The sequence below is a fragment of the Bombina bombina genome, chromosome 7 (assembly GCF_027579735.1).
Source record: "Bombina bombina isolate aBomBom1 chromosome 7, aBomBom1.pri, whole genome shotgun sequence".
In the NCBI taxonomy this organism is placed as follows: Eukaryota; Metazoa; Chordata; class Amphibia; order Anura; family Bombinatoridae; genus Bombina; species Bombina bombina.
Window position 1 is genome coordinate 426075412 of NC_069505.1, and position 24669 is coordinate 426100080.

General features: G+C 43.0%; 1 protein-coding gene across 2 annotated transcripts in view; it reads right to left on the reverse strand.

Moving 5' to 3' along the window:
• LOC128666601 (galectin-1-like) overlaps positions 1–24669 on the reverse strand; it is a 163231-nt gene that overhangs the window by 19310 nt on the left and 119252 nt on the right. The gene's annotated exons all lie outside the window — the stretch shown is intronic.

The following is a 24669-nucleotide window of genomic DNA, read 5'->3' on the forward strand; positions in this document are numbered from 1 at the left end:
GAGTCCGCACAGAGCTGTGGTGCAGCAGTCTAGGAATCATGGAGGTTGGCCTCTGAGGAGTGGCCACAGAGCATAAGCGACAACGAGCTGCTAGATACAGATCAGCATGGCCCCAAGCTTATGGAATTGGATAAGGGAGCCACCCCAGCAGAAGAGCTGGCAACAGGGCAGAGAGCTGCCGGCCTCTGCCCAGCCCCTGCAGCAGCTCCGGGAAACTAGGGAGAGGAGGTAGTCGTCCTCCCTCCCCTTACACAGAACCCTTTCCCGGGAGAGGAGATAGTTGGTCTCTCTCCCCAGCAGCAGAGCAATCCCCTGGGAGCGGAGGTAGTCGTCCTCTCTCACCGTTAGCAGAACTCCTTCCTGGGAGAGGAGACAGTCGGTCTCTCTCCCTAGCAGCAGAGCCAGGTACAGGCAGAGGAGACAGTCGGTCTCTCTCCCCAGCGGCAGAGCCAGGAGCAGGGAGAGGAGACAGTCGGTCTCTCTCCCCAGCGGCAGAGCCATCCCCTGGGAGCGGAGGTAGTCGTCCTCCCTCCCCTTACACAGAACCCCTTCCTGGGAGAGGAGACAGTCAGTCTCTCTCCCCAGTGGCAGAGCCAGGAGAGGAGACAGTCGGTCTCTCTCCCCAGTGGCAGAGCCTTCCCCTGGGAGCAGAGGTAGTCGTCCTCCCTCCCCGTAAGCAGAACCCCTTCCTGGGAGAGGAGACAGTTGGTCTCTCTCCCCAGTGGCAGAGCCAGGTACAGGGAGAGGAGACAGTCTGTCTCTCTCCCCAGCCGCAGAGCCATTCCCTGGGAGCGGAGGTAGTCGTCCTCCCTCCCCGTATGCAGAAGCCCTTCCTGGGAGAGGATACAGTCGGTCTCTCTCCCCAGCAACAGAGCCAGGAGCAGGGAGAGGAGACAGTCAGTCTCTCTCCCCAGCGGCAGAGCTATCCCCTGGGAGCAGAGGTAGTCTTCCTCCCTCCCCTTACACAGAACCCCTTCCTGGGAGAGGAGACAGTCAGTCTCTCTCCCCAGCGGCAGAGCCAGGAGAGGAGACAGTTGGTTTCTCTCCCCAGCGACAGAGCCATCCCATTGGAGCAGAGGTAGTCGTCCTCCCTTCCCTTACACAGAACCCGTTCCTGGGAGAGGAGACAGTCGGTCTCTCTCCCCAGCGGCAGAGCCAGGAGAGGAGACAGTTAGTTTCTCTCCCCAGCAGCAGAGCCATCCCGTGCAGATCCCCTTCCCAGGAGGAGAGACAGCCATCTCTCTCTCCCCAGTAGCTGGGCATGATCTCTACCCTTTTTTCCGCCCAGGAGGATTTCCCACAGGGGGCAGATATGACATTGGGTCTGGGGGAGACGGCCCTGCAGTTGGTTTCCCCTAAGTTTTGGCACCGAGTCTTGCCTGGCCCACCAAGGAGCAACCTCACCCTCCGGTCTGGGGTGAGAATACAGACGGATAACCGGCAATGGCTTTGGCTGTGGGTGGGTCAGCCGGTACTCAACCGAGGGTCACAGAGGGAGGCAGTGTGGCCATGGAACCTAAAGAGACTAGAACTTGTGGGAGAGCAACTGTTTGGGAGCCGGACTTGGCAAACTTGTTTGGGACTTTGCATCGTGTGACTATCCCTGCGCCGAGGGCGCAGGGGATAAACGCCAGCAGGAACCCCCCAGGTTGCCCAAAGCCCAGGAGAGATGGGATAACCTCTCCCAGCAACCAAGAAGTGGAGGGCCACCATCGGACAGCCCCAGGCCGACCCATTAAGGGTCTAGCCAGGTCTGCCAAACTGGAGGGGGGGAGATGTCATGGATACCAGACAGCCAAGGTTACCCCCCACCTCCCTATTACATTGCTCACTCCCTGTTACATTAGATTTGGCCATTTCATGGCTTACGGAATCTCAAACATGCGTGCTATGTGTTGTTTTGCTGTTTACACTTGGTCATGTAAGAGCTGATCTATGACCGGGAAAAACCCTCCTAGGCTGGCCGGGCTCCTGGAACTCCCAGTAGGTCGCCTCACAATGGACACTCGCCTAACCCCTCTCAGGCTGGCCGGGCTCCTGGAACTCTCGGTCGGCCACAGAACAGCAGGACACCCGCTAACTTTACCCCTGGTTGCTCCAGTGACCCTTTGCCCCAGAGCTTCACTCTTTTGTGGATAGGTAGCCCCTAGGGAGAACAACAGCTGGGGGAATTACTGGAGGGGAGCTCCTTTGGGAACAGGGGTTTTGGATACCCCTACCCCCATAACTTCCATGGACTGTATCTCCGGTCCCCAGTAACGAATCACACAGCCTTTTAGACTGTGGCATCTGGGGACCACAAGCTTTAAAATGACACCCAGGACGTGCCGCCGCTCCACCGGGATCACCCAGAAACCGACACCCCTGTGTACTGGGATTCTGCGGGACTATGGCTGCTATGGAGGCGCCAGCCTGTCTGGAGGGGTGGGAATGGTGGGAAAATTGTGGGATTGTCCAGTGTCTTATCAAGATGAGCTTTGTGTATAGAAAGAGGGTGTGTTTTCCAATAAAATCAGTTCTTGTTTCACCTGAATGCTAGTATATCTAGTTATTTGGGTGGGCTCCTGCTAAAATCACTTTCCTTGGCTACATAGCAGCCTGTTCCAGGCATAGGAAGGACCCTCTGACAGAGCTACCCAGTCAGGGTAGCCAGAGTCTGTCACAGGTTGGGATCCTGATATACTGGTGCTGTCTGGCATCTGGGTGGGCTACTGGTTGTGGTCACTTGGCAGCTACATAGCTGCAGCCTTCCATGGAAGAAGCAAGGTCCTTTTGGCTTAGCTACCCAGTTGGGGTAGCAGGGTATCCGTCACAGCAGGTAAGGGCTTTTTGTTTTCTAGGTTCTGAAGACTGGCACTTTAAGAAGATTTATGCTGCAGTATATTTGGGACTGTTTTCATATAACCCATTAGGCTGGATTATTTCATGAGTAGGGTGCAGGCACTGATGTGGGAGATTAGGGGTTAATTTTTTCCATTCATATATGGAACTTTTAATCCACTGTGGTTTATTTTTGTTTTTTGTGGGCTTTTATTGGAAAGTTAGTTCAGTAAGCTAAAGTGCTGCTTTTTGAATATATGTGTTTTCACATGCTGCTTGAGGCATATTGTCTGTGACAACTAGCGTTTTTTACGGCTCATGTTTTTCACTGTTTGTACCTCTCTGGAGTATCAGTTAGCCTTCTGGGAGGAGTTACCTTGCTGTTGAGTGGTCTTTTAGCGGAGATAGGGGACGCACGCTTTTAGTGTGGAGCAGTTTCCCTTCTCTGATGATCATGTGACTTCCGGCTCTCTGTAGTATCGGATCGGAGAGGGATCACAGCTTTCCTTCATTCTCCTGTGTAGGCTCGATACACTGAAAGAGAATTATGGCTGCCGATTTTTCAGTTTTTTATATACTCCTGTGGGTACGGTAGGAGCACCTCAGTGGTGTAGAGGTGTTTAATGTTTTTGTCAAAACTTGTCAATGTCTATTTAGCGTGTTATGCTACAGAAAAATAACGCTCTTGGATTAAAGAGATTTAAAGTGACAGTAGTCAATTTATTTATTTTTCTCTCTCAGTTAATTTTGGGAATTTTTACTGTGCTGTGGACATGGATCAATCTGCAGACCAGATAGAGGACAGTGTTGCTTGTGACAGATGTTTACTATGTTTGGAGGCACAAATTGTTTTGCCCATGCAATTATGTGCTTCTTGTTTAGCTAGAACTATAGAGTGTAAAAGTAAAATTTTTATGCTGTTCAGGCAATGCCACAGCTTTCTCCTCAAATGTCCCAAGCCTCTATGGCGTCACATGCAGTGCCCTGCAGTTCTTCTCAACCTCCTGGAGGAATTTATTTGCCTGCAGAATTTGCTGCTCAGGTATCTTCTGCGGTATCTGCGGAATTATCTGCTTTTCCTATGTTAAAGGGAAACTGCAAGAGGAAAATTAGAGATTCAGATAGTAAGTTTTCTGTTCCAAACACTGCTACTCAGGTGGCTCTCCCTCATAAGTCTGATGAGGAGGATACGTTGGTAGCCTCTGAGGGTGAAATCTCAGATTCGGACAGTATAATTCCTTCATCTGATGCTGAAGTAGAAGATTTAAGCTTGAACACCTTTGTGTATTTGGCTACTTTGGATGACTCCGATACTCCTGTCGTTGTCAACCCTAAAATATCTAGTAAACTTAATAAATACTATGATGTTCCTTCCACTGTGGAAGTGTTTCCTGTTCCAGACCGTGCCATGGAGATTATTTCACAGGAATGGGAGAAGCCAGGGATACCTTTTTTCCCGTCTCCTGTCTTTAAAAAGATGTTTCCTGTCGCTGACTCCATTACAGATTCATGGCGTACGGTGCCTAAAGTAGAAGGGGCCATTTCTACTCTGGCTAAGAGAACTACTATCCCTATAGAGGATAGCTGCTCTTTTAAGGATACAATGGACACAAAGCTGGAGGCTTATTTGAAGAAGATGTATGTTCATCAAGGTCTTCAATGGCAACCTGCAGTTTGTATTGCTACTGTGTCAAGTGCAGCAACTTATTGGTGCGACGACTTGTCTGATTCAATTTTAGTAGAGACTCCTTTGGAGGAGATCCAAGACAGAATTAAGGCTCTCATGCTAGCCAATTCCTTTATTTCTGATGCTACATGCAAGTTATTAAACTGGGAGCCAAGATATCTGGCTTCGATGTCCTAGCCCACATGGGGTTGTGGCTAAAATCATGGTCAGCGGATGTTACCTCTAAGTCCAAGCTTCTGGCACTTCCTTACAAGGGTTAGACCTTGTTTGGACCTGGTCTGGCAGAAATAATTTCTGATATTACTGGTGGAAAATGGTCTTTTCTACCACAAGACAAGAAGAATAGACCTAAAGGACGTCAAAGTAATTTTCGTTCCTTTTGTAACTTCAAAGGAAAGTCTTCCTCTTCCAAGCAGGAACAGTCCAAGTCTTCTTGGAAACCCACTCAGTCTTGGAACAAGGGGAAGCAATCTAAGAAGCCCGCAGCTGAGTCTAAATCAGCATGAAGGGTTTTCCTCTGATCCGGAATCGGATCAAGTGGGGGCAGGCTTTCTATATTTCATCAAGCTTGGATACGAGATGTCCCAGATCCCTGGACTGTGGACATAGTATCTCAGGATACAAAAAAAAATTCAAGACTTTTCCTCCCAGGGACAGGTTCTGCAGACCAGATAAAAAAAGAGGCATTCTTGAATTGCGTTCGAGACCTTTCTTCCCTGGAAGTGATAGTCCCAGTTCCAGTAAGGGAACAGGGTCTAGGATTCTATTCAAATCTGTTCATGGTTCCCAAAAAAGAGGGGACTTTTCATCTTATTCTAGACCTAAAGTGTCTCAACAAGTTTCTTCATTCCATTCTTCCTTTGGTCCAAGAGGGTCAGTTCATGACAACCATAAACCTGAAGGATGCTTATCTTCATGTTCCCATCCACAGGGATCATCACAAGTTCCTGAGATTTGCTTTTCTAGAAAAACACTTTCAGTTTGTGGCTCTTCCGTTTGGCCTTGCCACAGCTTCCAGAATTTTCTCAAAGGTTCTGCGGGCTCTCTTAGCAGTGATCAGGTCTCGGGAAATTACAGTGGTGCCATACCTGGACGACATATTGGTTCAGGCGCCATTTTTTTTTTTAAACAATTTTTATTGAGATTATTGGCAGATGTAAGATATTGAATAAAGTTCATTCACAATAACAAGTAATTTACATAGTACATAGAATATGAGGGTAGATGATGTCGATAATAGAAAGTAGGACCTATTTGTATGTTTAACATGGAAGCGGTAGAAGAGACAATTTTTTGAATTATAAATTTTCTGGGCACTTCTCTGTAGGTTATCTTATAACTCCATCCATGGATATGTGAATGAACTTAGTAGAAAGAAATCTCGTTTTTAATAGGGGAAACGTTTAGTATGTGGTAGTATGAGAAGCGAAACATAAGGGGTAAACAGCGGACCAGAGCCGCTTTAATATTGAAGGGGGGGGGGATGTGTCCAGGGGTATGTTGATATAACATGCGCTGGTAAGTTTGTAAATACGACTTACAGTCAAGATCAGAAGGTGAATTATGGAGGTCTATAAACAAGCTCCTATCTTTGGTGAAAGACTCAGAAAACCTCAAATAAGGGATAGGGAGGGGATATATTTAAAAGCACTTACGAAGAGATGACTCTATGGGACTGCTGAATTAAGGGATAACTATGAGCTGAATTTATAAAGAGGGATGGGCAGTGCTAGGTTATATGGTAATGATAGGAAGTAATAGTACAGAAAATTACACAATTGAGGGTTACACTATGTAGTGGCAAACTGAATATCAGCTGGTAAAATTGGCTGTAAAGGCAAGAAAAACATTCGGGTGTTACAGATGTTCTAAGTTAAATATAACAGAAAATAGACCCAGATGAGTTTCATGTGGAATGGGGCAGCATTAAATCCCTCAATCAAACCAAAATACAGATGGTGGACCCCTGAGATAGAGTAGTGTAGTTAGGTCAAATTATATGGTCCTTGCAGTTAATCTCAGCATTCTAATGAAACATTTCCAGAAACCAGAAACCGTTGTTATTAACAAGCGACACTAGGAGTATATCACCACATGTATATATGATAAAGGCAGTATCTATACTTAATCAATGCTATGTATATGAGAAAGAACTCATATGATATCACAATCCCTGTAAAAGAATCAGGTCTGGACATATAGGGACCTAGAAACCACTGCATGAATAAACAAAGTACAATATGCCCATAAAAGCAAACATGTTTGTGTTTAAAGCGGTAATAATATAATTAGCTTCACGTCCATGTGCTGCATGAAATATAGTAAGGGGTATAATTTAGATGGATGTAACTGCCACCCCATATTGCATTGTTACCTATGGAAGAAGCCATATAAAGAGCTATGTCATAGACTCTGTCCCTCTGATTTGCTCATTAGGGCCAAAGGAGCTAATATATGTGTACTATAAGTGTCCCCTCACGCCTTAGAAAGTAAAGGAGTAGTACCCTAGACCTGCTAGGTATGTAACTACATATATGAAAAACTGTTACACAGATGAGCGCTGCTATTAATCTTTTACCATACTTAAGTCTGGTATTAGCGTGAGCTGTTGATAGGTAGAGAAATATATTAGAATAGATAATATTATAGGGCCATTAATACTGTTACGCTTATAAAAATAAGGGAGAAGGAACAAAGACTGAGGTGTCAGGATCTCCTATGTCATAATAAAACAGTGAGACCACACATACATTACTTATGATATAGTAATAGACATAGTTAGTTTCATAGAGATAACTGGTTCTCTAAATGCTATATACTATGGGCTAGTGATAATTTGGGAATAAAATTATAATAATCTAAGTGCCTTGTGGGTATGCATAGCGTGATTTAACAACATTACAATAACAATATTCTCAGTAATATATCCAACTAGCATAATGCCCAACAGTAAAATGTACAAGTAGCAGACAGAAGATAGCCAGTCACAAGACCATTTAACGTGTAGAACATATAAACATGAAGATATGTAGTGAGAAACCAGCATCTTAATATTATGCATATAACAGTAATTAGTTAACTTCTAAATGTATAACCGACAACCATCCTTAATCAGTAGGTAACCAGGTACCCTGTATAGCATAACCTGTAATGTCATCGAATTACCCAACACCTCTCTTTTGTATCTGTGTGAGTACAAGTGCAAGAAGGAGGTGGTTCAGTGGTCGGTCACAGGTGGGCCAAAATAAGTCAGGCATGTCCCCTCCATCCGTGGTATTACGTGGTGTATGGCTAGAGGGGATGAGACTCTCATATTTTGCAGCGATCTGTACATCCATGCTGCTGGCGTACAGTAGGAGACCTTGGTGTTTGCTCAGCGTTTCAGGATACTGCACTCTGCTGTTAAAACCCTTCCCCCAACAAGGAGATTGTGAGTCCGTGACAAACGCTGTAACTGCCCATGTCTCTGCGGTCTTGCCGGATTTGGGGTAACTGACAGCTTGACGGGAGATGTGCAGTCCGGTTCTGCTCTGCATTCCTTCAAGATCTCTCACCGATAAAATGAGCCCCTGCTCCTCCGGCATCTGTCCGGACACTGTGTCATCTGGAGGCTTAGGGGAGGGGAGTAGCATAGTTGATCCGGGCTCCTCATGTTGCGTCTCGGTATCCCTCACTCCAGTTCCATTTAATAGGAATAGATCTCCTTCGTCCCGTGGCGCTCTTATTACGTATCAGGGATCCCCAAAGTTTTGAAGGATCTGTAGTTCCAAGTCTTTAAATAGAGATTGGATCTGTAAATAGAGGTCCTCTGCCATATTTGAGCTGTGTATTCAGGTAGGGTTAAGCAGTGAAACAAAGCTAAACAGTTTTACACAATCAGTAGGCTGACCAGAGGGATATGATGAGCCGATGGTATTAGGCCGCAATTTTCTCAGATAGGCCAGAGTAAGTTTTCTGCTTGTAGGGACATAAAAATATTGAGTATAGTTAGCTCCGTGTCTTCTTCTAGATGAATATCATAGTTTATGTAGCTAGATGGGGTTTAATGAAGGAAATAGGCAGTAGAAAATGAAATTAGTTGGGGAGCTTCCTTGAAGTGCGTCCCTCCATGTCTGATGCTTAGACACGCCCCCCAGGCGCCATCTTTTCAACATGCAAACTCTCATACAGAGATCTTGTTGTCTTTTCTACATTCCCATGGATGGAAAGTGAATCTGGGAAAGAGTTCCCTTGTTCCAGCTACAAGGGTAGTTTTCTTAGGGACCATAATAGATTCCCTATCTATGAAAATATTTCTGACAGAGGTCAGAAAATCCAAGATTCTTTCCTCTTGCCTTTCTCTGCAGTCTACTGTTCGGCCAGTAGTGGCTCAATGTATGGAGGTAATTGGTCTGATGGTCGCTTCCATAGACATCATTCCCTTTGCTTGATTCCATTTGAGAGCTCTGCAGTTATGCATGCTCAGACAATGGAATGGAGACCATTTGAATCTGTCTCAAAGGATAGATCTAGATCAGTCAACAAGAGACTTTCTCCCATGGTGGCTTTCTCAGGAGCCTCTGTCTCAGGGAGACCTTCCTGAGTGATTGTGACCAAGGACGCCAGCCTAGTGATTTGGGGAGCAGTCTGGGACTTGTTAAAGGTGCAGGGACTATGGACTCGGGAGGAGTCTGCTCTCCCCATAAATATCTTGGAGTTGAGAACGATTTACAATGCTCTGATGGCTTGGCCTCAGTTGTCTTTGTCCCGGTTTATCAGGTTCCATTCGGACAACATCACCTCAGTGGCTTACATCAACCACCAGGGAGGAACTCAGAGTTCCTTAGCCATGAAAGAGGTGGCTCAGATTGTTCAATCGGCAGAAGCTCACAATTGCTGTCTATCTGCCATCCACATTCCAGGAGTGGACAACTGGGAAGTGGATTTCCTGAACAGACAGACTTTTCATCCCAGGGAGTGGGCTCTACCATCCGTAGGTGTTTTGCAGGTTAACCCTCAAATGGGGGTGCCGGAGTTGGGTCTGATGGCGCCTCGGCAGAACACCAAGCTTCCAAGGTATGGTTAAAGGCCAAGAGATCCTCAGGCCTGCCCTGATAGATGCTCGGGCGGTTCCTTGGGATTTCAGTCTAGAATATCTGTTTCCTCCATTTGCTCTCCTTTCACGAGTCATTGCTCGTATCAAACAGGAGAGAGCATCAGCGATTCTTATAGCTCCTGCATGGCCTCGCAGGATCTGGTATGCAGACCTAGTGAAGATTTCATCTCTTCTGCCTTGGAGGTTGCCTCTGAGGAATGACCTTCTAAATCAGGGTCCATTCCTTCATCCAAATCTCGTTTCTCTGAAGCTGACTGTGTTAGTTCTGTCTAAGCGTGATTTTTCTGAGTTGGTCAAGAGACTTTCTCCCATGGTGGCTTTCTCAGGAGCCTCTGTCTCAGGGCACATACTTCCGGAGACCTTCCTGAGTGATTGTGACCACGGACGCCAGCCTATTGGGTTGGGGAGCAGTCTGGGACTTGTTAAAGGCGCAGGGACTATGGACTCAGGAAGAGTCTGCTCTCCCCATACATATCTTGGAGTTGAGAGCGATTTACAATGCTCTGTTGGCTTGGCGTCAGTTGTCTTTAGCCCGGTTTATCAGGTTCCAGTCGGACAACATCACCTCAGTGGCTTACATCAACCACCAGGGAGGAACTCAGAGTTTCTTAGCCATGAAAGAGGTGGCTCAGATTGTTCAATCGGCAGAAGCTCACAATTGCTGTCTATCTGTGATCCACATTCCAGGAGTGGACAGCTGGGAAGTGAATTTCCTGAGCAGACAGACTTTTCATCCCGGGGAGTGGGCTCTCCATCCATAGGTGTTTTCCAGGTTAACCCTCAAATGGGGGATGCCGGAGTTGGGTCTGATGGCATCTCAGCAGAATACCAAGCTTCCAAGGTATGGTTAAAGGCCAAGAGATACTCAGGCCCGCCCTGATAGAGGCTTGGGCGGTTCATTGGGATTTCAGTCTAGCATATTTGTTTCCTCCGTTTGCTCTCCTTCCACGAGTCATTGCTCGTATCAAACAGGAGAGAGCATCAGCGATTCTTATAGCTCCTGCATGGCCTCGCAGGATCTGGTATGCAGACCTAGTGAAGATGTCATCTCTTCCACCTTGGAGGTTGCCTCTGAGGAATGACCTTCTAAATCAGGGTCCATTCCTTCATCCAAATCTCGTTTCTCTGAAGCTGACTGCATTAGTTCTGTCTAAGAGTGATTTTTCTGTGTCGGTCATTGAGACCATGATCCAGGCTCGCAAGCCTGTTACTAGAAAGATTTACCATAAGGTATGGTGTAAATACCTTTATTGGTGTTACACTTTAAGGGCTACTCTTTGAGTAAGGTCAGGATTCCTAGGATTTTGTCTTTTCTCCAGGAAGGTCTGGAGAAGGGATTGTCAGTCAGTTCTCAGATTTCTGCATTATCTATTTTGTTACACAAGCGTCTGGCGAATGTGCCAGATGTTCAATCCTTTTGTCAGACTTTGGTCAGAATCAGGCCTGTGTTTAAGTCTGTTGCTTCTCCTTGGAGCCTTAACCTTATTCTTAAAGTTTTGCAGCAGGCTCCGTTAAGCCATTGCATTCCATAGATATTAATTTGTTAAGGTTTTGTTTCTTATTGCTATGTCTTCTGCTCGGAGAGTCTCAGAATTAAGGTTGAAAAAATCCTATTGGCTGATGCAATCAGCCAATAAGATTGAGCTTGCATTCTATTGACTGATTGGATCAGCCAATAGGATTGAAGTTCAATCCTATTGGCTGATTGCATCAGCCAATAGGATTTTTCAACCTTAATTCCGATTGGCTGATAGAATTCTATCAGCCAATCGGAATTTAAGGGACGCCATCTTGGGTGACGTCATTTAAAGGAACCTTCATTTGTCGGTAGTCATCGGAAAGAAGAAGATGCTCCGCGTCGGATGTCTTGAAGATGGACCCGCTCCACGCCGGATGGATGAAGATAGAAGATGCCGTCTGGATGAAGACTTCTGCCCGTCTGGAGGACCACTTCTCCCGGCTTGGATGAAGACTTCTCCCGGCTTCGTTGAGGACTTCTTGCCGCTTCGATGAGGACTTCTCCCGGCTTCGTTGAGGATGGATGTTGGATCTTCAAAACTGTAAGTGGATGTTCAGGGGGTTAGTGTTAGGACTTTTTAAGGGTTTATTGAGTGAGTTTTATTTTTCGGTTAGGGCTTTGGGCAGCAATAGCGCTAACTGCCCTTTTAAGGGCAATGCCCATCCAAATGCCCTTTTCAGGGCAATGGGGAGCTTAGGTTTTCTTAATTAGGGTTTTATTTGGGGGGTTGGTTGTGTGGGTGGTTTTACTGTTGGGGGGTTGTTTGTATTTCTTTTTCAGGTAAAAGAGCTGATTTCTTTGGGGCAATGCATCGCAAAAGGCCCTTTAAAGGGCTATTGATAGTTTAGTTTAGGCTAGGGTTTTTTTTTATTTTGGGGGGCTTTTTCTATTTTGATAGGGCTATTAGATTAGGTGTAATTAGTTTAAATATCTTGTAAATTGTTTTTTATTCTCTGTAATTTAGTGTTTGTTTTTTTGTAATTTAGCTAATTTTATTTAATTTATTTAATTGTATTTAATTTAGGTAAGTTATTTAATTGTAGTGTAGTGTTAGGTGTTAGTGCAACTTAGGTTAGGTTTTATTTTACAGGTAAATTTGTATTTATTTTAGCTAGGTATTTATTAAATAGTTAATAACTATTTAGTAACTATTCTACCTAGTTAAAATAAATACAAACTTGCCTGTAAAATAAAAATAAACCCTAAACTAGATACAACGTAACTAACTTAGTTATATGGTAGCTAGCTTAGGGTTTATTTTAAAGGTAAGTATTTAGTTTTAAATAGGAATAATTTAGGTTATTAACCTCTTATCGGCCCCCTCCTACACTGCCACCACCTACATTACACTTAATAACCCCTAATCTGCCACCCCTTACAACGCCGACACTGTATTAAATTTATTAACCCCTAAACCTGTCTAACTCTAACCCTAACACCCCCTAACTTAAATATAATTTAAATAAATCTAAATAAATATTCCTATCATTAAATAAATTATTCCTATTTAAAACTAAATACTTACCTATAAAATAAACCCTAAGCTAGCTACAATATAACTAATAGTTACATTGTAGCTAGCTTAGGGTTCATTTTTATTTTATAGGCAAGTTTGTATTTATTTTAACAAGGTAGAATAGTTATTAAATAGTTATTAACTATTTAATAACTTCCTAGTTTAAATAAATGCAAATATACCTGTAAAATAAAACCTAACCTAAGTTACAATTACACTACACTGTAATTAAATAAATTCCCTAAACTAAATACAATTAAATACAATTAAATAAAATTATCTAAAGTACAAAAACAAACTAACACTAAATTACAGAAAATAAACAAATTACAAGATTTTTAAACTAATTACACCTAATCTAATCCCCCTAACAAAATAAAAAAGCCCCCCCAAAATAAAAAAAGCCCTACCCTACACTAAATTACAAATAGCCCTTAAAAGGGCCTTTTGCGGGGCATTGCCCCAAAGTAATCAGCTCTTTTACCTGTAAAAAAAAATTACAAACCCCCTCCAACATTAAAACCCACCACCCACACAACCAACCCTACTCTAAAACCCACCCAATACCCCCTTAAAAAACCTAACACTAACCCCTTGAAGATCACCTTACCGTGAGAAGTCTTCACCCAACCGGGCCGAAGTCCTCAACGAATCCGGCAGAAGTGGTCCTCCAGACGGGCAGAAGTGGTCCTCCAGACGGGCAGAAGTCTTCATCCAGACGGCATCTTCTATCTTCATCCATCCGGCGTGGGTCCATCTTCAAGACATCTGACGCGGAGCATCCTCTTCTGACGACGTCTTCTTGTTGAATGAAGGTACCTTTAAGTGACGTCATGCAAGATGGCATCCCTTCAATTCCGATTGGCTGATAGAATTCTATCAGCCAATTGGAATTAAGGTAGAAAAAATCCTATTGGCTGATGCAATCAGCCAATAGTATTTAAGTTCAATCCTATTGGCTGATGCAATCAGCCAATAGGATTGAGCTTGCATTCTATTGGCTGATTGCATCAGCCAATTGGATTTTTTCTACCTTAATTCCGATTGGCTAATAGAATTCTATCAGCCAATCAGAATTGAAAGGACGCCATCTTGGATGACGTCACTTAAAGGTACCTTCATTCAATAAGAAGACGTCGTCAGAAGAGGATGCTACGCGTCGGATGTCTTGAAGATAGACCCGCTCCGCGCCGGATGGATGAAGATAGAAGATGCCATCTGGATGAAGACTTCTGCCCTTCTGGAGGACCACTTCTGCCAGTCTGGAGGACCACTTATGCCAGATTCGTAGAGGACGTCGGCCCGCTTGGGTGAAGACTTCTCACGGTAAGGTGATCTTCAAGGGGTTAGTGTTAGGTTTTTTAAGTGGGTATTGGGTGGGTTTTAGAGTAGGGTTGGTTGTGTGGGTGGTGGGTTTCATTGTTGGGGGGGGGTTTGTAATTTTTTTTTACAGGTAAAAGAGCTGATTACTTTGGGGCAATGCCCCGCAAAAGGCCATTTTAAGGGCTATTTGTAATTTAGTGTAGGGTAGGGCTTTTTTTTTTATTTTGGGGGGCTTTTTTATTTTGTTAGGGGCATAAGATTAGGTGTAATTAGTTTAAAAATCTTGTAATTTGTTTATTATTTTCTGTAATTTAGTGTTTGTTTGTTTTTGTACTTTAGATAATTGCATTTAATTGTATTTAGTTTAGGGAATTTATTTAATTATAGTGTAGTATTAGGTGTAATTGTAACTTAGGTTAGGTTTTATTTTACAGGTATATTTGTATTTATTTTAACTAGGAAGTTATTAAATAGTTAATAGCTATTTAATAACTATTCTACCTTGTTAAAATAAATACAAACTTGCCTGTAAAATAAAAATAAACCCTAAGCTAGCTACAATGTAACTATTAGTTATATTGTAGCTAGCTTAGGGTTTATTTTATAGGTACGTATTTAGTTTTAAATAGGAATAATTTATTTAATGATAGGAATATTTATTTATATTTATTTAAATTATATTTAAATTAGGGGGTGTTAGGGTTAGGGTTAGACTTAGGTTTAGGGGTTAATAAATTTAATATAGTGGCGGCGGTGTAGGGGGTGGCAGATTAGGGGTTAATAAGTATAATGTAGGTGGCGGCGGTGTAAGGGGGCAGATTAGGGGTAAATAACTTTATGTAGGCGGTGTCGGGGCGGCAGGTTAGGGGTTAATAAGTATAATGTAGGTGGCGGCGGTGTCGGGACGGCAGATTAGGGGTTAATAAGTATAATGTAGGTGGCGGTGGTGCAGGGGGCGGCAGATTAGGGGTTAATAAGTATAATGTATGTGGCGGTGGGCTCCGAGAGTGGCGGGTTAGGGGTTAAAGACTTTATTTATTTGCGGCGGGGTCCGTGAGCGGCGGTTTAGGGGTCAATACATTTATTAGAGTTGTGTTGTGCTCCGGGAGCGGCGGTATAGGGGGTAAACAGTTTAGTATAGTGTGGGTGTTTAGTGAGAGGGTACCAATAAAGCTGTGAAAAAGCCGAAGAGCAGCAGGATCGATGACTGTTAGTTAACAACAATCCGCTGCTCATCGCCCCGTACTTGGTGCGCGGCTTTTTGACAGCTTCATTTACAATTTTGGAGAACGTATTCAGGTCCACGGCAGCGATGTTAAGCGATCTTAGGCGAGCGTATTGGTGCCGTCTAATGCAAGTAAGTTGACGGCTTGATAAGTAGATGCCAGAGACATCACCTATTTTTTTCTCCTTGTTATTTTGATAAGGGACAACAGATTACTTCATTTATGGTAGATGAGACTTCTAGCCCACCAAGGACAACAGTATTGCTTAACCCCTTCAATGTCAGAGACGTCTGTAAGACACTTGAACACATGCTGCATTCCTTATACCAGTCTGCTGCTCAGTAATTTGTTATAACAGCTTTTAGAGTTCTCAGGGTCAGGCTGTGCAGCAGTGGTCCCTAGATTATATCAGCACTGCTGTTCACAGCTTGGCCATGTGAGCTCTAGAAGGTTATAAAACAGATTACTGATGGCTGACCGGAAATGAGGAATGCAGCATGGGGAACAGAGAGCACACAAATTCAGTCCCTTCCCCCCACACCACCGTTCAGAAAACTAGGCTCCAGCTCTGCGTCTAACACAGGTCCCATATTCTCCTTTACAGCTGCCAGTTCTCTCGCCTGTCAGCTGTCAGGACAGGCATCTGTGAGCTTCCAGATGTCAGCAAAGGCTAACACAATGAAAAGTGCCCTGAGCAGGGGAACTGAGAATTAAATGCAGGAGAACTGGGAAGTGCTGTAGAATGTGTAGGGGTCTCTGTCTGGGGCAAACAAAATATAACATTTATAACATAACTGATCCTTGCAGCCAAAGAGTCTTTGAGCATATCTTTCCTACAGGCACCGGAGCCTGATAAAGACACACTCACATATCCTGGTCCAGCAACATTTTGCAGTTAAAGGGACATGAAACCGAAATTTTTCCTTTCATGATTTAGAAAGAACATACAATTTTAAACAACTTTTCTTGATATACTTTGCTGAAAAGCATATCTAGATAGGCTCAGTAGATGCTGATTGGAGGCTGCACATAGATGCCTCATGTGATTGGCTCACCCATGTGTATCACTATTTATTCAACAAAGGATATCTAAAGATTAAAATAAATTAGATAATAGAAGTAAATTAGAATGTTGTTTAAAATTGTATACTCTACCTGAATCCTGAAAGAAAAAAATTGGGTTTAGTGTTCCTTTAACACGCAAAAGATCTATGATGGAAAGTCAAAAACAAAAACAGAGGCGCCACATGTGTAGATCAATAGGGACCAACAAATCCAAAAATGAATAGATACAGGGTACTCACAAAGGTGACGGCACTCTATTATGCCAATAGGAGCGGGCTGGTGTTCAACAGCGTACCAGCTAGCTGTGTGAAGGGATCCCCACCAGATAAGACAGCACTGGAATCCTATGGCATTGGATCAACGATCATCAATCCCAATGGCAATGGTTCCCTCAGGCTGGAACTGCAAGTTGGATGGGGAGAAGGGCTGAACTACTCTTGGGTTACTGTTAAGGAGACTATCACACCAACCACCAGACTTATATAAAAGTTAAAATCAGTATTTTATTATACAAAATAAAAATACCAAAAGTATAACAAATTTACAGCTGGATGTGTGAGAATAGAACTCCTGACAAAGTACAGAGTATAATAGCGACGCGTTTCTCGGGGGACACCCCGTTTCCTCAGGCTTGTATGCTCTGTATGTACATAGAAGCCCTTTAAATAGGGCACAGTAACCACATGTTCGAATGAACCCTCCCCTTCCTTTACAAAAATTAACCAATAGCATCCTTCCTTTCCCAATCATCCCAGTTGTTGCTATAGTGAAAAAATGTGATTATAATTATCTACATAGGAGTGATGTGTAATTCTATAAGTGACATTTCTCTATAGCAGAACTATGAAGTGTTACTTATTGTAGGTTAGATCGAAACTATCTAATATCGATCGTGAGTGATACGAAATTTTACAAAAGTAAACAAAATTTGCATGTGTCTTCTTATAAACCAATAGTATGTCACCGCTTTGGGGGCCTGTCCCTAAGTCCTAGCCTGATACGTTAAGCGCTATAGTTGCGGTTCTGGACTACAGATAATAGGAAGCGACGTATAGTCACGTGACCGGGATAGCCCATATGTACTAAGTTATCTAGCTGTCAAGGACTACAAATGTAAGGAAGTGACGTATAGTCACAATACTGACACAGCCCATGGATATTAGGGACCAATGGGAGTATTAAAGACAGGGGGATAGGCCGAAAACGACTATGCGATTGGCCACTGCTTTAAACATAGATGTAGGTTATAAGAACTAAGCAGATGCGCTCTACCTAAGTGGTGCCTCATATAGTGGCATAACTAAACTTAGCAAGAAAATAATAAAATGCAAAAAGAGCCCCAAGATACAACGCTTAGACAGCGTGGGCAAAATAGGATATCATGGTGAACAATAGAATGAAAATAGACACAGATAGCTCTATGATTATACATAGATGTATTCCAATATTATACCCCCATTATGGGAATGCAAATGCTAATGGGCAGCAAATTTCATCAATGTGATAAGTAACTATAAAAGCGTAGTGAATTTATGTGACTGTGTAAGAGTTATTACCATAACGATGTCTATTGGTCTAATAAAATCAAATGTATTATGTGAATATATGTGCTAACATAATATTGTCTAAAGTTCATATATGATAAAATCTAGTTCATATATAATAATAAAATCTAATGAGTGAAAGATGTGTGTGTGGAAATAATATAAAATTAGTGGATTATTTAAACCTATATGCTGTAACACAATTAGTTGATAAGTGTAGTGTAGTGGAATCTACAAGATCAAAAATGAGTGTAAATAATTCATGTAACCTTAGATTAAATATGGCTGAGATAAGTGTGTTGTTGTAAATACTGGCAACAAATAGGTAGGGAAAGTCCAGAGAACAAAAAAACAAAAGTATAATGCTATAATAATAGCAGTACCTATGATAACCCTTATAATACACAAAATATGAAGAAAAAAAAATAAAAAAAAATAAAATTGGACAATAATGATAACATAACGACCATATGTTACTCTAAACTCTGTGAACATATATACACTAAGGACAGTGCTATAAGGTATGAAATATAAAGAACTCTATATGGTTACAAGAATGCCGCAGAATCTATAACCTCATACAGACCTGTAGGAAATAGACTATTGAATTTAAAAATCCAATAGGTTTCCCTTTGTCTTAATTTTGAAAACCTGTTGAACAAATTACTTTTAGAGATACCTTCTAGTGGTGTGATTTTGAAGGAACATTTACCGGAGATATATTTATCACAGATATGTCTAGAGACACTATGTTTAGGTGATTTTGATTTAATGTTCCTCAGGTGTTCACTCCATTGAGTCCTGACCTTCCTACAGGTCCTACCTATGTACTGCATCCCACATTTGCAGGACAGTGCATAGATAACATAACTAGAATCACAAGACAATCTACTTTTTATGGGGAACATCTCACCTGTGCTATGGGATACTATGTTAGTAAATCCATGTGTTATATGTTTGCACATATAGCAAGAATTCTTTCCACATCTAAACACTCCCATCCTATTGAAAATGTTATTATTGCGGGTCTTATCTCTCAATCTAGCTAATTCACAGATTTTCTTTTTGACATCACCACCTTACTAGGGGCTAGTTTCTGTTTGTAGGTTGGCGCTCTTTTAAAAACTAGTTTTGGTTGGGATGGAAGAGTTTTTTTTCAAGACTGGGTCTTTTAGGAGAATAGGCCAATGTTTCTTAAGTACTTTGTTAATAATTTTATGATTAGAGTTGTACTGAGTCACAAATAGAGGTTGTTTGTTTAGATATACCTCATTATCTCTATGTTTTGACGGAACTGATGATAATAACCGTTCTCTATTAAGATCCCTAGCTCTCTCATAGCCCTTATTTATAAGTGCTGAAGGATATCCCTTATCTAAGAATCTTAATGTGAGGATTTGATATTGTTGATTATATTGCTCAATTGTGCTGCAATTCCTACGCAGTCTGCAGAACTGGCTAAATGGAATGTTGGTTTTCCATTTTGTTAAATGATTACTAGACAAATGAAGAAAGTTATTGGAATCTACTTTTCTTCTGTTAAGTGTGATCAGTCCACGGGTCATCATTACTTCTGGGATATTAACTCCTCCCCAACAGGAAGTGCAAGAGGATTCACCCAGCAGAGCTGCATATAGCTCCTCCCCTCTACGTCACTCCCAGTCATTCTCTTGCACCCAACGACTAGATAGGAGGTGTGAGAGGGCTATGGTGATTATACTTAGTTTTATATCTTCAATCAAAAGTTTGTTATTTTAAAATAGCACCGGAGTGTGTTATTACCTCTCTGGCAGAGTTTGACGAAGAATCTACCAGAGTTTTTGCTATGATTTTAGCCGGAGTAGTTAAGATCATATTGCTGTTTCTCGGCCATCTGAGGAGAGGTAAACTTCAGATCAGGGGACAGCGGGCAGATGAATCTGCATAGAGGTATGTAGCAGCTTTTATTTTCTGACAATGGAATTGATGAGAAAATCCTGCCATACCGATATAATGTCATGTATGTATACTTTACACTTCAGTATTCTGGGGAATGGTACTTCACTAGAATTACACTGTAAGAAGTACATTAAGCTGTTTAATAACTAGAAATTATGTTTAACGTTTTTGCTGGAATGTAAAATCGTTTTCATTTGCTGAGGTACTGAGTGAATAAATGTTTGGGCACCATTTTCCCACTTGGCAGTTGCTTAATCTTTTTCTGACAGTTTCTGTTCTCTCTCACTGCTGTGTGTGAGGGGGAAGGGCCGTTTTTTGGCGCCTTTTCTATGCATCAGTTATTTCAGTCAGCAGCTCATTGTATTTCCTGCATGATCCGGTTCATCTCTACAGAACTCAGGGGTCTTCAAACTTATTTTGAGGGAGGTAATTTCTCTCAGCAGAGCTGTGAGAATTATAGTTGACTGTGATAAAAAACGTTTATTCTGTAATTGTTTCCTGCTTTCAGAATTTGTTATCTTTGCTATTGGGATTAAACCTTTGCTAAAGTTGTGTTGTTTACAAGGATTGAGGCTATAACTGTTTCAATTTATTAATTTTCAACTGTCATAGATTTTCTGTGCTTCTTAAAGGCACAGTACGTTTTTAATATTATTCTAATTGAATTGTATTCTAAGTTGCAAGTTTATTTGCTAGTGTGTTAAACATGTCTGATTCAGAGGAAGATACCTGTGTCATTTGTTGCAATGCCAAAGTGGAGCCCAATAGAAATTTATGTACTAACTGTATTGATGCTACTTATAAAAGTCAATCTGTACAAATTGAACAAATTTCACCAAACAACGAGGGGAGAGTTATGCCGACTAACTCGCCTCACGTGCCAGTACCTGCATCTCCCGCTCGGGAGGTGCGTGATATTGTAGCGCCGAGTACATCTGGCCGGCCATTACAAATCACATTACAGGATATGGCTTCTGTTATGACTGAAGTTTTGGCTAAATTACCAGAACTAAGAGGTAAGCGTGATCACTCTGGGGTGAGAACAGAGTGCGCTGATAATATTAGGGCCATGTCAGATACTGCGTCACAGGTTGCAGAACATGAGGACGGAGAACTTCATCCTGTGGGTGACGGTTCTGATCCAAACAGACTGGATTCAGATATTTCAAATTTTAAATTTAAACTGGAAAACCTCCGTGTATTACTAGGGGAGGTGTTAGCGGCTCTGAATGATTGTAACACAGTTGCAATACCAGAGAAAATGTGTAGGTTGAATAAATATTTTGCGGTACCGACGAGTACTGAGGTTTTTCCTATACCTAAGAGAATTACTGAAATTGTTTCTAAGGAGTGGGATAGACCCGGTGTGCCGTTCTCACCCCCTCCGATATTTAGAAAAATGTTTCCAATAGACGCCACCACACGGGACTTATGGCAAGCGGTCCCTAAGGTAGAGGGAGCAGTTTCTACTTTAGCTAAGCGTACCACTATCCCGGTGGAGGATAGCTGTGCTTTTTCAGATCCAATGGATAAAAAATTAGAGGGTTACCTTAAGAAAATGTTTGTTCAACAAGGTTTTATATTGCAACCCCTTGCATGCATTGCGCCGATCACGGCTGCAGCGGCGTTCTGGATTGAGTCTCTGGAAGAGAACATTAGTTCAGCTACTCTGGACGACATTACGGACAGGCTTAGAGTCCTTAAACTAGCTAATTCATTCATTTCGGAGGCCGTAGTACATCTAACTAAACTTACGGCGAAGAATTCAGGATTCGCCATTCAGGCACGCAGGGCGCTGTGGCTAAAATCCTGGTCAGCTGATGTTACTTCTAAGTCTAAATTGCTTAATATACCTTTCAAAGGGCAGACCTTATTCGGGCCCGGGTTGAAAGAGATTATCGCTGACATTACAGGAGGTAAAGGCCATGCCCTGCCTCAGGACAAAGCCAAAACTAAGACTAGACAGTCTAATTTTCGTTCCTTTCGTAATTTCAAAGCAGGAGCAGCATCAACTTCCTCTGCACCAAAACAGGAAGGAGCTGTTGCTCGCTACAGACAAGGCTGGAAACCTAACCAGTCCTGGAACAAGGGCAAGCAGACCAGGAAACCTACTGCTGCCCCTAAAACGGCATGAATTGAGGGCCCCCGATCCGGGATCGGATCTAGTGGGGGGCAGGCTTTCTCTCTTCGCCCAGGCTTGGGCAAGAGATGTCCAGGATCCCTGGGCGCTAGAAATAATATCTCAGGGATACCTTCTGGACTTCAAATACTCTCCTCCAAGAGAGAGATTTCATCTGTCAAGGTTGTCAACAATCCAGACAAAGAAAGAGGCGTTTCTACGCTGCGTACAAGAGCTCTTGTTAATGGGAGTAATCCACCCAGTTCCACGATCGGAACAGGGACAGGGGTTTTACTCAAATCTGTTTGTGGTTCCCAAAAAAGAGGGAACTTTCAGACCAATCCTGGACTTAAAGATCCTAAACAAGTTCCTAAGAGTTCCATCGTTCAAGATGGAGACTATTCGGACAATTTTACCTATGATCCAAGAGGGTCAGTACATGACCACTGTAGATTTAAAGGATGCTTACCTTCACATACCGATTCACAAAGATCATTACCGGTACCTAAGGTTTGCCTTCCTAGACAGGCATTACCAGTTTGTAGCTCTTCCATTCGGATTGGCTACAGCTCCAAGAATCTTCACAAAGGTTCTGGGTGCTCTTCTGGCGGTACTAAGACCGCGGGGAATCTCGGTAGCTCCATACCTAGACGACATTCTGATTCAAGCTTCAAGCTTTCAAACTGCCAAGTCTCATACAGAGTTAGTACTGGCATTTCTAAGGTCACATGGATGGAAGGTGAACGAAAAGAAAAGTTCACTCGTTCCACTCACAAGAGTTCCCTTCCTGGGGACTCTTATAGATTCTGTAAAAATGAAGATTTACCTGACAGAGGACAGGTTAACAAGACTTCAAAGTGCTTGCCGCACCCTTCATTCCATTCAACACCCGTCAGTGGCTCAATGCATGGAGGTAATCGGCTTAATGGTAGCGGCAATGGACATAGTACCCTTTGCACGCCTACACCTCAGACCACTGCAACTGTGCATGCTAAGTCAGTGGAATGGGGATTACTCAGACTTATCCCCTTCTCTGAATCTGGATCAAGAGACCAGAAATTCTCTTCTTTGGTGGCTTTCTCGGCCACATCTGTCCAGGGGGATGCCATTCAGCAGACCAGACTGGACAATTGTAACAACAGACGCCAGCCTTCTAGGTTGGGGTGCCGTCTGGAATTCTCTGAAGGCTCAGGGACAATGGAGTCAGGAGGAGAGTCTCCTGCCAATAAACATTCTGGAATTGAGAGCAGTTCTCAATGCCCTCCTGGCTTGGCCCCAGTTGACAACGCGGAGTTTCATCAGGTTTCAGTCGGACAACATCACGACTGTAGCTTACATCAACCATCAGGGAGGGACACGAAGCTCCCTAGCTATGATGGAAGTATCAAAGATAATTCGCTGGGCAGAGTCTCACTCTTGCCACCTGTCAGCAATCCACATCCCGGGAGTGGAGAACTGGGAGGCGGATTTCTTAAGTCGTCAGACTTTTCATCCGGGGGAGTGGGAACTTCATCCGGAGGTCTTTGCCCAAATACTTCGACGTTGGGGCAAACCAGAGATAGATCTCATGGCGTCTCGACAGAATGCCAAGCTTCCTCGTTATGGGTCCAGATCCAGGGATCCAGAAGCAGTCCTGATAGATGCCCTGACAGCACCTTGGGATTTCAGGATGGCTTACGTGTTTCCACCCTTCCCGATGCTTCCTCGATTGATTGCCAGAATCAAACAAGAGAGAGCATCAGTGATTCTAATAGCACCTGCGTGGCCACGCAGGACTTGGTATGCAGATCTGGTGGACATGTCATCCTGTCCACCTTGGTCTCTACCTCTGAAACAGGACCTTCTGATACAGGGTCCCTTCAAACATCAAAGTCTAACTTCTCTGAAGCTGACTGCTTGGAAATTGAACGCTTGATTTTATCAAGACGTGGGTTTTCTGAGTCAGTTATTGATACCTTAATACAGGCTAGGAAACCTGTTACCAGAAAGATTTACCATAAGATATGGCGTAAATACCTATATTGGTGTGAATCCAAAGGTTACTCTTGGAGTAAGGTTAGGATTCCTAGGATATTGTCTTTTCTACAAGAAGGTTTAGAAAAGGGTTTATCCGCTAGTTCATTAAAGGGACAGATCTCAGCTCTGTCCATTCTGTTACACAAACGTCTGTCAGAAGTTCCTGACGTCCAGGCTTTTTGTCAGGCTTTGGCCAGGATTAAGCCTGTGTTTAAAACGGTTGCTCCACCATGGAGTTTAAACCTTGTTCTTAATGTTTTACAGGGCGTTCCGTTTGAACCCCTTCATTCCATTGATATAAAGTTGTTATCTTGGAAAGTTCTATTTTTAATGGCTATTTCCTCGGCTCGAAGAGTCTCTGAGTTATCAGCCTTACATTGTGATTCTCCTTATTTGATTTTTCATTCGGATAAGGTAGTTCTGAGTACTAAACCTGGGTTCTTACCTAAGGTAGTTACTAACAGGAATATCAATCAAGAGATTGTTGTTCCTTCTTTATGCCCAAATCCTTCTTCGAAGAAGGAACGTCTACTGCACAACCTGGATGTAGTCCGTGCTCTAAAATTTTACTTACAGGCAACTAAGGAATTTCGACAAACGTCTTCTCTGTTTGTCGTTTACTCTGGGCAGAGGAGAGGTCAAAAAGCTTCTGCTACCTCTCTTTCTTTTTGGCTTCGTAGCATAATTCGTTTAGCTTATGAGACTGCTGGACAGCAGCCTCCTGAAAGGATTACAGCTCATTCCACTAGAGCTGTGGCTTCTACTTGGGCCTTTAAGAATGAGGCCTCTGTTGAACAGATT